Here is a 12094-nt window from a genome sequence, read left to right as displayed (position 1 = left end):
CTTTGTGTCCCATTGGTCCTAACTAAGTTACATGCCCATCTTTTAAAACTCTGTCTTTTGAGTGGGATTATGGTTCACTTAGGCCTGACTTCTAGAGCCCGTGATGGAGTTGGCTTCTCCCAAAGTACATGTGCTACCCTGGGGAAGTATAGTTACCTAAACAGAAATAAGGAGAATTATGAAGAGAAGAGGAACTCCTGACTAGCAGACCAATTACAATGTCCACTTCACTGCCCGCTGACCACTTGCTAGGCCCAGCAGGTATCCTACCTGCCTCCCTGCCTCTAGACAAATGTGTTCATTCAAGTTGCTTTTTGATCTTTCTCTTCCTTTGATGAGCAAATCTCTCATCCCTGGGCCTCCTGCTTACTGTCATATCTCCTCTGAATGCCTGAGGTGAACTTCTGAGACTGGAGATTCTGGAGGGTTGGTGGTCTTAGCAAAGAAATTTACTGAACTGGAATGGATTGTAATCAAAACTAAGGAGGCTTTTTTTTTTGCTCCTGAATGCTACCACTAAACCTACAGAGAATGAAGAACATACTATTTATTTTCTTTACTTTGTACCCATTTCTTATGTTACATTTTTTCTTACTGAGGTCAGTGCGAACTTGACAAAATCATTTAAAAATGTAGATTTATAGCTTGTTAAATGTAAAAGAGCTTTCATCTCATTGTGCTCATTTTATAGCCAAAGAAATAGGAGTTCAGAGGGAAAAGGATTCCTGTAGTTCATAGCAGACACATGTCTTTCATCCCTATGCTTTTTACTCCTAATGATTTATACTGTGCTTTACAGTTTATAAGGTTGTTTTTCAATATACTGTCAACTCTTGACTATTTGGAGCCAATTAACTGTGGTAAAAAATAAAATGCTGCCGTTTTTGAAAACTATAAATTAACATGAATTAGTAGTCCATAATGGAAAATATTTATTTTGGGAAACCATGTAGTAATAGACTATGGATCTTCTGCAGTGGAAATGCCTTCTCTGATCAATCAGTGGTGAGCTCCTACCTAGAATGTTGGAAATCTAACTTCCAATTCAAAATGGCAACTGAGCATTCTTCTCCTCAAATACCACTGAAATAACTCTAAGGATAGAAAAAGGGATAAAGGCATTGAGAATGGGGATGGAGGACCATATTAGTGAATTATATACTTTGAAGTTCTAAAAGATAGAAGGCAAGTGGAACAATACTGAAAGCACTACAGACAAGACCACGCATAGTCAAAAGCTGAGGTAGAGGTGGGAGCTCATTCTTCAAAGGACAGCTAAGGAGAAAATCAGATAAGGAGAGGAGCTCATGAGGACAACAAGAGTGGAAAGAAATCAAGCTTATGCCCTGTTCTCACCCCACTTTCTCTTCCTGTTTGTGCAGCTGTAGAACTTGTTCCCAGTGCTGAAAGAGAAGTCTAAACAAATTGAGTACTGTGCCTGGGAGATGATGGTGTTCCTACATAGGGATTGGTGCCCTAGATTGGCAGCCCCCTAGTTTGGTCTGATTTTGAACCTAAAGTTCTACATCAACTAAAACTATTAATCAGGTGTGAGGGCAAGTTTCAGTCAACCAAGTAATTAGGGGGAAATGTCAGCAAAAGGGCTAGCATTACAAAGATGGAATAAGTGTGACAGAATAATACCTAAACATTTTATACTCTGTGTAGAAACAATGTATCTAACAAAAATAAGTAAAAGGAGAGAAGGTAGAATGTAGAATAAGCTCCCTATATAATAAGAATCAAAGGACATAATTTAAAACTGACAAATCAAGTAGTAGAATTTTAAGTATACCTAAAAGTCCAAAAGTAAAGGATAGTAATATTGCCTAAAATTGGGTAGTGGGAGATATGGAGGAAGAAGAGATACAAGCTAATGCTATACATAAAGGAGAAGCAGATACTGTCCAAAGAAATAAGGTGCAAAAATGCTACATAAAGGTAGAAGTATAAAGAAAACCACCAAATCAAAAACACAAAAAGTGTCAGAACTAAAATTAATTTTTTAGTAAAGAGCAAATAATATGAGAGAACTAAACTAAGTCTCTACATACAGTCACACTAAGGAAATGTAAAGAGGCTTTTATCTCACTTATTAAAATAAAAAGGTGTTCAGATTGGATCCTAGACAAAACCTAATGCTATATTAGGTATATGCTATACACAAGAGACATCTAAAACAGATTAAGGTCAAAAATAAAAGGTTGGGCAATGCATACCAGGCAAATGGAAATAAAAAGAAAGCAGAATTCATGATCTTAGTGAAACAAGGTAGAATTCAAGGCAGAAAGCATAAGCAAGACAAAGAAATTCATTTTATAATCCTGAAGACTAATTCTCAAGGAAGTTATGATAGTTATGAATAAATATTGCACCTAATAATGGCATCTTTCATAAAGCAAAAATGACAAGAGATACACGGAGAAATATGTAGAAGTACCTTAATACTAGGAGACGAATGAATTCACTTCCGTCGGCCTAAGACAAATTGAGTGGACCAAAAAACCAAACAACAACAAAACACAAAACAAATGAAGATAACAAAGACCCATACTACATGATCAGTCAGGTAGATCTGACAAATATACATCAAATTCTATACCTGATAATAGAATATGCCATCTTTCTAGTATTCATGAAAATTGACCATATCAGTGGATGAAAAGTGAACTTTGATAAATTCCAGAAGTATAAATAATACAGATTTCATTCTCTAAAAATACAATAAGATTGGGTATTCATAACAAAATAATGAAACCAGAAAATGAAATTGTCCTTATGTTGTGGAATTTTTTAAAAAATCAAAAATAATCTTTGGGCAAAGGGGAACTACAAACCAAAATTGCAGAATTTCTAGAAAACAATTAAAACTCTGAATATTTACATCTATGGAATATAGCTAGAGTAGTCCTCAGAAGAAAAGTCATAGCCCTAAATACTTCAATGAAAAATGAAATGTCGAAAAAGAATTAAATATAGGTTTTTTTTAATTAGAAAAATAACCAAAGGAAAGCATAAGAAAAGAATTATAAATTCCTGACAGCCAGGAATTAATGAGTTAGACAATAAAGAAACAGAACTAATAAGATGTATTTGTTTTAAATCAATACATTGGATCAAGAGTCAGCAAATTACACCCTACAGTCAAAATGTGGCCCATCATCTGTTTTGTATGGCCCTACAAGCTAAGAATGGTTTTTACATTTTTAAATGGTTGAAAAAATTTATTTTTTTTACCAGTGTATACTCATCAAACAAAAACAAGAAGAGAGAGAAAAGTGAATTTTGAATGTCATGCTTTTAGGGCATAGTGGAGTGTGGATTATTTTAACCAAATTAGGTGGCAAAACATTAATAATAAATTATTATAGACTACCACTGTAGCTCTGCCAAAATAATGCAGAATGTTCTGGCATTATCAGACTGAGCACTTGTCACAGTATCCCTCACACAGGAAAGCAGTGGTCAGGAAAAGTAGGTATTTTTTAATGATATCTATCATGCTCACAATTTCCTCCCAAGAAATGAAAATGAAGTTGCAACCAAAGTTTCTGAGTGGCTCATTTGTTATCCAGGCAGGAAAAGTCATTTGCTACTTGTGAATTAGTTGTGTTTAAATGAAGCAGCCAAAGAAATGTGTCCAGAAAATAAACTTGCTTAAGACTAACAGTCTTTCATTGAGAACAGTTGCTCAGAGTTAAGGACATTGGAGCAATGTTGATAGTCAATTAAAAACAATGCAGATGATTTTGAGTGATTTTCCTTGGTTCTTGATGAGTAAACAGATGTTACCCATACTGTTGAGTTGCTGTTTATTCAAGAAGTCAACACCAAGTTTGACTGAAAATTTAGCCTCTGTGAACAGTCTCCATTAAACAACTACAGAAGAGGATATTTTCAAAGAAGATGAGAAAACACTATTTCAGTACAACTTGAGATGGAATCAGCTAAGATGTGTTATCACTGACAGTAAAGGTAGATGTGGGACAGAACAAGGCGTGGACAAGTTATGATTCATCAGCAGGTACTTTGCACAAAATACTTGAATCTGTCATGTGTTACAGAACTGGTGAGGTCAGCACTGAACTTCACTTATTCTCATGGACTTAACCATCATTAGTTTTGAGAATTTTTGTCAGAAATAGAGGCGGAATATCCTGACTTACTCTCCCAAGCCACGGTTCAATGACTTAGCAGTGATAACGTTTTATTGCAATTTTTTTTAGCTTGGGACCAAAATTCAATTTTTTCTGAATGAAAGCAACCATCCTTAACCATTGTTATTACATACTGAATGGCTTTGGGCGTTAGCTTTTTTTTTTTTTTTTTATGTTTATTTTTGAGAGAGAAAGAGGAAAGAGACAGAATGTGAGTGGGGGAAGGGCAGAGAGAGAGGGGGACAGAGAATCCGAAGCAGGCTCCAGGCTCTGAGCTGTCAGCACAGAATCCGACGTGGAGCTCGAACCCATGAACTGTGAGATCATGACCTGAGCCGAAGTGGGACCCTTAACCGACGGAGCCACCCAGGTGCCCCTGGACATTAACTTTTACAGCAGATCATTCTTGATGAGTTTAACCTAAAATTGAAAGGCCAAACAGTGCTTATATGGGAAGCATACTGAGGCGAAGTTGACTAGAATTTAAATTTTTAAAAAACATAAGAGAAAATACATTCACAGTACTGTACTATAAAAAATCTGCATATAAGTGGACCTGCACAGTTCAAATCTGTGTTGTTCAAGAGGCAATTGTAATATTAAGCCACTTTATATACTGGTTGTGCCGTAAAAAGTTCAAGTGAGAAATAAGCCCTCCGTTCCCACACATCTTTCCAGCACATGTTTCGTGAGCTCACACTAAAGTTTCAGCAGCACTTTTTCAGATCTGAATGCCAGTGCAAAGGAAATTTCCATATTTCAAAATTTATTTAACTGTGTGACCAAAGAGCTTCCATCTAACCTTCAATTGCAAGTGATTAGTCTGTAAAGTAATGACATGCTAAAAAAGCAAATATTGAAGAATTTAATAGAATTCTATAAATGTCTTCCCAGTAATTAATATACTCAATTAGGTGCTCAGGCTTACGCCAGTCAGAGTGGCCAAAATGAACAAATCAGGAGACTATAGATGCTGGAGAGGATGTGGAGAAACGGGAACCCTCTTGCACTGTTGGTGGGAATGCAAACTGGTGCAGCCACTCTGGAAAACAGTGTGGAGGTTCCTCAAAAAATTAAAAATAGACCTACCCTATGACCCAGCAGTAGCACTGCTAGGAATTTACCCAAGGGATACAGGAGTACTGATGCATAGGAGCACTTGTACCCCAATGTTTATAGCAGCACTCTTAACAATAGCCAAATTATGGAAAGAGCCTAAATGTCCATCAACTGATGAATGGATAAAGAAATTGTGGTTTATATACACAATGGAGTACTATGTGGCAATGAGAAAGAATGAAATATGGCCCTTTGTAGCAACGTGGATGGAACTGGAAAGTGTTATGCTAAGTGAAATAAGCCATACAGAGAAAGACAGATACCATATGGTTTCACTCGTATGTGGATCCTGAGAAACTTAACAGAAACCCATGGGGGAGGGGAAGGAAAAAAAGAAAAGGTTAGAGTGGGAGAGAGCCAAAGCATAAGAGACTCTTAAAAACTGAGAACAATCTGAGGGTTGATGGGGATGGGAGGGAGGGTAGGGTAGGTGATGGGTATTGAGGAGGGCACCTGTTGGGATGAGCACTGGGTGTTGTATGGAAACCAATTTGACAAAAAACTTCATATATTGAAAAAAATAAAAAATAAAAAAATAAAATTAGGTGCTCAGGGATTGATGTCAGTATTGGCAGTATCCATCTTTGTGAAAAGGCACTGTCAAATATGAAATATATAAATCTCATTACAGATCAGCATTAACAGATGAACATTTGTAATGTTTTGATAATAGGAAACATGAAGTTTGAACCCCAGTTAAGCAAAATTTTATCTCCTGGAAAAGAATTTCCTTTTTCTCATTAGTGGATCAGTATTATTTTTTAAGTACTTATATTTTGAATGTCGTCAATAAAAATTTTGTAAAAATTTTCACTCCTGTTTTACAAATATCTACCTAATGTTCTTGGCCTGCAAAGTGGAAAATATTTACTATACACCACTATATGAAAAAGTTTGCTGACTCGAATTAGACAAACAAACTAAGCACTAGCTAAATTGATTAATCCAGGGAAAGGGGGACATAGCATAAGTACTCAAAATATGAAATGACAAGGGAGAGTAATCACAGAAACAGAATTTTAATAATCATAAGAAATTGATTTACATAACAATGCAAAGAAGTTTGAAGAGCTGAATGAAATCGATAAACTGAAAATAGAATTTACTGACATTCACCCTAAAAGAAACAGGTTCAACAGATCAGTTTTCATCAAAGAAAAAGTTGCCAAAAGCGTAGCCCTCAGAGAAACTATTTGAGCTGATACACTAATAATGAAGTAGAAGAAAAGGAAATTAGGAAAACAATCCCATTTACAATTGCACCAAAAATAATAAAATACCTAGTGATAAATTTAACCAAGGAGGTGAAAGACTCTGAAAACTATAGGACATTGATGAAAGAAATTGAAGACACAAACACATGGAAAGATATTCCATGCTCATGGATTGGAAGAACAAATAATGTTAAAATGCCCATATTACCCAAGGCAATCTACAGATTCAATGCAACCCCTATCAAAATACCAACAGCATTTTTAACAGAACTAGACCAAATAATCCTCAAATTTGTATGAAACCTCCAAAGACCCTGAATAGCCAAAGCAATCTTGGAAAACAAAAACAAAGCTGGAGGCATCACAATCCCAGATTTCAAGATATACTAGAGATTACCACATGTAATCAAAACAGTATGGTACTGGCACAAAAATAGACACATGGATCAATGGAACAAAACAGAGCCCAGAAATAAACCCACCCTTTTATGGTCAATTAATCTACAACAAAGGAGGCAAGAGTATGCAATGGGAAAAAGACAGTCTCTTCAATAAATGGTGTTGGGAAGACTGAATGCAAAAGAATGAAACTGGACTACTTCCTCACACCACATACAAAAACTCAAAATGGATTAAAGACCTAAATGTGAGATGCGAAATTATAAAAATCCTAGAAGACAGCACAGACAGTAATGTCTCTGACATTGGCCATAGAAACATTTTTTTTAGATACACTTCCTCAGGCAAGGGAAACAGGCAAAAAATAAACTCCTGGGACTACATCAAAATAAAAACTTCCGCACAGCAAACAGCAAAACAAAAACACAACCTGCCAAATGGGAAAAGATATTTGCAAGTGATCTATCCGATAAGGAGCTATTACCCCCAATATATAAAGAATTTATACAACTCAACACCAAAAGAATGCAAAGAATCCAATTTAAAAATGGGCAGAAGACATGAAAAGACATTTCTCCAAAGAAGACACACATGGCCAGCAGATACGTGAAAAAATGCCGAACATCACTAATCACCAGAGAAATACAAATCAAAACCACACTGAGATACTACCTCACACTTGTCAGAATGGCTAAAACCAAAACACAAGAAACAACAAATGTTAGCAAGATTGTCGAGAAAAAGGAACAGTTGTGCACGGTTGGTGGGAATGCAAATTGGTGCAACCACTCTGGAAAACAGTATAAAGGTTACTCAAAACATTAAAGATATAATTACCATATGATACAGTAATTCCACTACTTAATATTTACCCAAAGCATATGAAGACACTTCCTGTGGAAAGGAATGTGGCAGCATCTATCAAATAATAGATGTGTTCACCTTTTGACCAAACAATTCCAACTTTTAGGGAAAGATTTTTTTTTTTAATTTTTTAAGTGTTTACTTATTATTGAAAGAGACAGAGCATGAGCATGGGAGGGGCAGAGAGAGGGAGGAGACACAGAATCCAAAGCAGGCTCTAGGCTCTGAGCTGTCAGCACAGAGCCCGATGTGGGGCACGAACCCACAAACTGCGAGATCCTGACCTGAGCCAAAGTCGGACGCCTAGCCAACTCAGCCACCCAGGTTCCCCATTTAGGGAAAGATTTTAATGAGAATATTCACAGTTAATTTCATCAGGAAGACAATTAAGTGGGGATCTGTTTGCTGGAACTTTGTCATTTTTTTCCTTAATAGCTGTTTCATTATTGTCTGAATAAAGACACAAAAGATCAATAAAGATTATCAACCATTAAGATGATGAAATTCAAGAAGAATAAACATGATTTCTTGCATTTAAGTTCAAATAACTCCTTTTAGTAAAGGATAAATAATCTCTCCTGCAGATCCACTTGAACACCTACAAAGGGAAGTGCCAGGTTATTCACTCATGCGTTATTTATGACAGCAAAACAAGCCACTGCAACCATACATTTCTATCAATGAAGGAATGTTGGAATAAACTACGGTATATACTACAATAGAATATACCACAGCTACATTAAAAATGAGGATGTCTTCTGTGTAGTAATATGGAGAGGTCTTTAGGACAAATCATGTTAAAACAACAAAAAATGAAAAACCAGTATACACAATGTGGTAGCTAACCTCCAAAATTACCCCTGATGATCCCCATCTAGTATATTCAATTTTGTGAATCCAGTCTGGTGTGTGTGACCAATAGAATATGGAAGTCATAATGTGTGACCTCTAAGGCTTGTCTAAAGGCACTGCAACTTTTTCACCTGGGTCTCTGAGCTCTCATTCTGGGAGAATCTGGCCACCATGTTTTGATGACACTCCAGCAGTCCTGTGGAGAGGTCCACACTCAGAGAAACTGAGGTCTCTCACCAATTGCCAGGATCAACTTGTCCACCATGTGAGTGAGCCACCTTGGAAATAGATCCTTCTCAAACTTGCAGATGACTACAGACCCAACTGTCATCTGATTGTGATCTTATGAGAGATCCTGACCAAGAACTGCTCAGCCAGCCATTTCTTTTTTTTTTTTTTAATTTTTTTTCTTTTTTTTTTTTATTTTTTTTTTTTTTTAAATTTTTTTTTTTCAACGTTTATTTATTTTTGGGACAGAGAGAGACAGAGCATGAACGGGGGAGGGGCAGAGAGAGAGGGAGACACAGAATCGGAAACAGGCTCCAGGCTCTGAGCCATCAGCCCAGAGCCCGACGCGGGGCTCGAACTCACGGACCGCGAGATCGTGACCTGGCTGAAGTCGGACGCTTAACCGACTGCACCACCCAGGCGCCCCTTTAATTTTTTTTTCAACGTTTATTTATTTTTGGGACAGAGAGAGACAGAGCATGAACGGGGGAGGGGCAGAGAGAGAGGGAGACACAGAATCGGAAACAGGCTCCAGGCTCCGAGCCATCAGCCCAGAGCCTGACGCGGGGCTCGAACACACGGACCGCGAGATCGTGACCTGGCTGAAGTCGGACGCTTAACCGACTGCGCCACCCAGGCGCCCCCAGCCAGCCATTTCTAAATTGTCTACTCACAAAAATGACGATGATTATTACCAGCATATTTTGGGGTGATTTCTTAGAGAGCATTAGCTAATGAATACAAAGAACAATGTATAAAATATGTTCCCTTTTTGTATGAGGTGGGGAATTTGTTGTGTGTGTGTGTGTGTGTGTGTGTGTGTATGCACTTGTATTTGACTAAAAAGCATTAGATAGGTTAATACAAAACTAATGAAAATGGTCATTTCTAGGAAACTCAGAGAAAAGGATAGATGTGGATGGGGTAGAAGTATGTTCATCTTTTATTAATTAAAATTTTGATTATGTATCAATAATTGTATTTATTATATATAATATAAAAAACATATATACCTAATATATATAGATGGATATAATTGAAACCACAGAAAGCAAAGATATTTTTTAAAGTTTATTTATTTTGAGGAGCACCTGGATGACTCTGTTGGTTAAGTGTCTGACTTCGGCTCAGGTCATGATTTCATGGTTCAGGAGTTTGAGCACTTTGTCAGGCTCTGTGCTGGAGCCTGCTTCAGATTCTGTGTCACCCTCTCTCCCTTCCCTCTCTTTCTTGCACTTGTCTGTCTGTCTGTCTGTCTCTCTCTCTCTCAAAAACAAACAAGCATTAAAAAGATAAACAAAAAATAAAAGTTTATTTTGAGAGAGAGCGCGTCTGTGCATATAAGCAGGGAAGGGGTGGAAAGAAAGAAAGAGTGAATCCCAAGCAGACTCCGATCTGTCAGCACAGAGCCTAACTTGGGGCTCAAACTCATAAACTGTGAGATCATGACCTCAGCTGAAACCAAGAGTCAGATGCTTAACAGACTGAACCACCCAGGTGCCCCCAAAGATATTTTTGAAAATTAAAATTGATCTTTTTTTTATAAAGTGCTAATACCCAGATAAAGTGGAAGCTCCAAGGACAAAAACTAGGCATGGGTATTTTTAAAGGTCCCGAGTGATTTTAATGTACAGCTTGTTTATATAGAAACACTGTTCTAAGAGGAGCTCTTTTTCAACTTCCCAAAACTGACAGGAACAGTAATGGAAAATTTAAATAGTGCTATAACTAATAAAGAACTTGAATTCATATTTTTTTTAATATCTACAAAGAAAATTCTAGGTCTACATGAATTTACCAATGAATTCTAATGACAATCTTATACAAATACTTCTAGAGAATAGGAAAAGAGGACACGCTACCCAACTGATTTTTTTTTTTCATGCTAGGATAATTTTGATACCAAACGCATGTCTATTTAAAGAAAGAGAAATGATAAGGCAATCTCACCCATGAACATAGATGCATATATATATATATATATATATTCTACACATGACCAATGTTCTTACAAGGACACCAGATTTGATTAGGGCCTCCATAATAATCTCATTTAACTTAATTGCCACTTTACAGGCCTTGTCTCCAATTAAGTCACATTCTGAGATACTGGGGGTTACAGCTTCAACATACGGATTTGGGGGTATACATATACAATTAAGCTTTTAACAACAAGATAGTGAAGAATTGTGGGGCCAAGATCCAAACAAAAGAGGAAACCTGGAGAAGTGAGCTTAGACTGTGTCCTGCTTATTTTCTCCTAGAGTTGTGAACCAATCTGGGGGAGACCACTCACAGGCTGAGAAGGTAAGCACGGTTTTTGGTGGATTCACAGAGCTAGAGTCCCAAAACTTGGGAGAATATGCCTAACAAGGGCCCCTAAAAAGCTGTGTTTTCAGTGTAAGTGAAAAAATGGGCTTCACTGAAGTTGAAGCCCGGCTTTGAATTGCCCAGCTTAGTCCCTGATTGGATTAAGGTGATTTAAGATTACTAGTACTAATGTCCCAGCATCCTGCCAGAGGCAAACAAATCCTCCCCAAAGGAAAATAAAAATTCTAGGCCTCAAATATTTCAATTTTTTCATTTACATTGTTGGCACTAAATGATAACTAGCATGTAAGGAGACAAAATATTGACTGAAACCAAAAGAAACAACAGACAACAGAAAGAGACCTTTAACAGATCCAGGTAATAGAATTACCAACTGCAAACTTAACAGTAAACATGCTTAATATGCCTGTAGTGGACACTCTTAGTGCTCTACCATAATTGTATTTTCTAGGTGGATTCATTTCAATTATGCCCCCACCCCTACCCCTAGTGTCAGCTGCTCTTACTCTCCCAGAACTGTCCTCAATTGATGGGGTCATCTATCCTGGAATTCCCTAGGAGGTTAGCCTAAACCCCCCATCCCCATACGTTATATACACACACCACTTGCCTCAAAGAGGACAACTGTGTGATGCTATTGGTGCCTCAGGGCACCATCCTGTGGGATCAGGCCGAGGACTTCAGCCACATCAGTGTCTTCAGCTTTTTCCCCATCGTAGCCTCTGCCCCTCATAAATTTCAGCTGAGAGCATTTCCTCAATAAATAAGTTACACAAGAGTCCCTAGCTGAAGGCTCTGCTTCTTGGAAACCTAACATAATGTTTAAAATGGAAAAATTCATTAGAGAATTAAAACCCTAAAATGGAAATTCTAAAACTGAACAAAAAAAATTAGCTAAATTATAAGAACGAGAAAGATTTTGTAGCAGAC

This window comes from Lynx canadensis, chromosome D1 (assembly GCF_007474595.2).
Source record: "Lynx canadensis isolate LIC74 chromosome D1, mLynCan4.pri.v2, whole genome shotgun sequence".
Taxonomy (NCBI): domain Eukaryota; kingdom Metazoa; phylum Chordata; class Mammalia; order Carnivora; family Felidae; genus Lynx; species Lynx canadensis.
The sequence above is the reverse complement of the archived record's forward strand: the minus strand, read 5'-3'. Positions refer to the sequence as shown.